Genomic DNA, 3,662 nt, shown 5'->3' with positions numbered 1-3,662 from the left:
TTTTGATTTTAAGGTGGGGGGTGGGGGGTCGATTTAAATCATAAATCTGATTTTTTTGTGAAAAAATCGAAGATGTTTTTTTTTTAGGCCATATCGCCCAGCCTTAATGTGGTCTGGACATATTTATGTGAAATTCATCTGTTTATATGTCAATAATTATGTTAAAACCCCAATTTAATACGTGCCAGGCAGTATTATGAGTCAAATCAGTTGGAAAGGCTCCAAACTACCACTGACCAACACACTTCATGTGGTCTGGAGATTTGTTACTTTCTGGATTTGTTGACTTTCTGCAGTCATGTTATGACAGTAAACTTATTTCATGACTTTCTGCCAAATTTGGCCATGATTTCAGTTTAACCCATTTCACAGTGATTCTCTTTGATCATGTTGCCATTGCTTTTCTCTGAAGCTCTTGTATAGTGTCCTACTTTTGTTCTGTTTAGCGGTGACCATCCTGATCAGTACGATCAGACTGTGGTTGGTTGGACTAAGTGGTTTTAGTTGTCCATGTTTTTAGTTTAACCCATTTCTCTTTGATCATGTTGCCATTGCTTTTCTCTGAAGCTCTTGTAGTGTCCTACTTTTGTTCTGTTTAGCGGTGACCGTCCTGATCAGTACGATCAGACTGTGGTTGGTTGGACTAAGTGGTTTTACCGTTTTGCTGTGTGGTGGCTAGGGCGGTTTGGGTGGTTGCTAGGTGGTTCAAGTCAAAAGAGTCCACATTAAGTCATTAATTAACTCTGTCAGGGTTTCTAGTCATATGCATCTGCCCTTCTGTTTCTAGTGATAATGTGTGTACAGTTTATACAGAGAATGGCCTGCAAAGTGTTTATAAGTTATACAAAGAAAAATAGATATTTACGGAATCAGGTAGCTTCCTGTTCAGCGTGTAGAAAATGGTTGGGGGTCAGGATATACTGTATGTCACGTACAGATGTTTTCCATGCGATCTATGAGGACGGACGTCTTATATAAATCTAGTTTGTTCATTCACAGGAACTTTCAGAGTTGATATACTGACCCAGATGCTCCTGGTGAATGTGTGTGTGCCAGATGTGAAGCTACAGATTAGGACTGAAGGGTTATGAATTATAGTTATAATACGAATATGTTATTCATCCAAGAAGACTAATATAATTCAATATCTGTAAGCGGTCATCTGTATCACAGTCACATCTCTCTGAATGTGTCTCATTCGTGTCTCAATTCATTTTTGTTGTTGTTGCTCAAGATTTAGCATGACTGATTTGATACACACACATTTTGCAATAGTTCAAGTGTGTGCATTTTTATACATACAGTAGGTGTGCTTCATCCTGCTTTAGCATGTGTGCAGAGCATTAGTGTGTGTTTACAGATGTCACACAGTGTGTGTGTGTGTGTTTGGGAGCATGGCACATCTATTGTGTGTTATTTGTATAAATATTCAGTATGTAAATAGAATTATCTGAGGGGACACTTCCCACCTGCAACTGTGACCTTGAGTTAACGTGGCAAGGTCAAGTTGTGTGACCTCATTCTGATCACCATGGCGATGCTGAATCTTGAATTAAAAATTGAACATAATTAAGTCTAATGGCAAAAATGTAACAGTACTGTTTGAAATGTTAATTGTTTCACATTGCAAAAACAGTAGATGATATACAGTATATAGTCATGAGAAATATCTCATTATGTACCTCTTTATGGAAGATTTGGCTTTATTTTCTGACATTCCTGTAGGCGGATGTAACCATGCTTCATGCTCACTCGCTCTGAACTCTTTGTGTCCTAGCCAAATGAGTGTTTTGTACACATGAGGATATGCAGGAATCATTACTGTCTGAAAGACTCTGACCCTGGATGTGACTAATGTTGTGATTGTTCTGATTAATCTGATGTGGTTTAGTGTATAATGTTCTGTGTGCAGAGTGAGGCGTGTTTGTGTTTGGGTCAGAGTCACCTGTGCTCTGTTTTGTGAGGTTTAGGTTTCCTTGGCTATTTGGCTATACTTGATTAAAAATTGTTCACAGACGTCATCTAAATAGGGCAAAAAAAAAGTCTACAAATGTAAAAACCTATGTAAATTATTATTTTCACATACAGTTTGGTTTAGGTTAGTCTTGTAGTTATAGAGTTTAATTATTGTGTTTATTGGTTTACCTGGCTATACTTTCTGATCAAAATTGTCCCCAAAAGTAGTCTAAATTGGGGAAAAGAATTTTCCCCAAAATAATTTTTTTTTAATGCATGTGACCCAGATGCTCTTTTTAGGAGATTGAGTTAATTAATTTAATTATTAAATTAATTAATTTAAAAGAGATTTATTGGTTTACTTGACTATACATTGTGACCAAAATTGTGTGTATAAAATATTTTGTATGAATTTATGTAAAACAGTCAGTCTAGGGTTGGGCGATGTCTACCAAATTGGCATCGGACGATGTCTACAGTGAAACATTGTGATGGACGATGACATCGGGGGGCGGGGTTAGGGGTGTGCCTGAAGCGTGAAACAAATAATGCGTTATACGGAGCCACTAAAAGGTTAGCCGCTTGCTAGCGGTAGCCTGTTGCATTACAGTACATGAAAGTTCACTTACCACATACACAGAGTAAGGAGAAATGTCTGATAGGACGATGGCAAATGATTTGCAGATCCTGAGCACCACCACAAACATCTAATCTTGTCAAATGTGTGGTAAGTACTGCCGCTCCATAGTATAGAGTCCTTGTGATCGCGAATCTCAAAAGTGAAAGTGAAAGTAAAATGAGAGCGCGCAATCGAAAGCGGTTTCAATAGCGGCTCCCTGATGCCCGCAATTTATATACAGTCGCCTATACTTTATATACGCCTATACTTCTCGATATAATTGCGAGAAAAAGTATTGAAATATTTTTTTATCCTCCCATCTCGTAGGCTATTTATTCCCTTTAGGGTTTCCGTAGTACACTTCATTTCCTTTCCGAACACGGAACTGGGATGTGGCGAATTGCGGGAGAGGGGATGATGGGGGGAGGAGAGCACGATGTCAGCTTAACATGTCTGTCAGCCATCGGCAATGGACGATGGCACCATCTATCAGCCCAACCCTAAGTCAGTCATCATTTATATAGTTCAGTAAGCATATATGTATGCCTTGTGTGTCTCTAAGCTCAGCTGTTGTTTGTCTGGCATTTGTGGATGTTGCTTTTGATGCAAATATTTCCTGTGCGTGTGTTTGTGTTGTTTCTTGTATGGTCTTGCCTTTTTTCTTGTTGAAATATGTGAGAATATGGAACTAAATGGGCTTTAAATGCTATTTCATGTTAATGTCTAACAATTAATTTAAGTAACTCTTTAGTTTATTTCATTGTTTGGCTCTGACTGTTTCTCTTTCTCCTTGTTTGCTAATTTGGTCTTGATTAATTTGGCCGTTCTCCATTTCACTACACAATAAGAGAATGCAGATGAAAAAGAATTTGAAGTTTAAGAATTGAAAAGGCTTTTATCATGTTTTTTTTTCTTCTTTTTTCATTTTAGGGTTTGTGACATTTTAAAGAGATAATATGTAGTGTGTGTGAGAGTGTTTGCTGTCCTGAGGATGTAATCACAATGGTCTTTCTGTCTTTGGCCCAATTAGTCACAGAGCTTGTTTCTCGTTCACTGGAACAATCCTGGACTCTCTCTGAGAGTGTGT

The 3,662-nt window shown here is 38.0% G+C and overlaps 1 protein-coding gene across 4 annotated transcripts in view; it reads left to right on the top strand.

Annotated features, from left to right (window-relative positions):
* The window catches only part of LOC107655666 (protocadherin gamma-A12-like), a 28,070-nt gene that overhangs the window by 16,442 nt on the left and 7,966 nt on the right, over positions 1 to 3,662 (top strand). The gene's annotated exons all lie outside the window — the stretch shown is intronic.

The sequence above is a fragment of the Sinocyclocheilus anshuiensis genome, unplaced genomic scaffold, assembly GCF_001515605.1.
Source record: "Sinocyclocheilus anshuiensis isolate Anshui unplaced genomic scaffold, SAMN03320099.WGS_v1.1 scaffold1008, whole genome shotgun sequence".
Taxonomy (NCBI): domain Eukaryota; kingdom Metazoa; phylum Chordata; class Actinopteri; order Cypriniformes; family Cyprinidae; genus Sinocyclocheilus; species Sinocyclocheilus anshuiensis.
The sequence above is the reverse complement of the archived record's forward strand: the minus strand, read 5'-3'. Positions and strand labels throughout refer to the sequence as shown.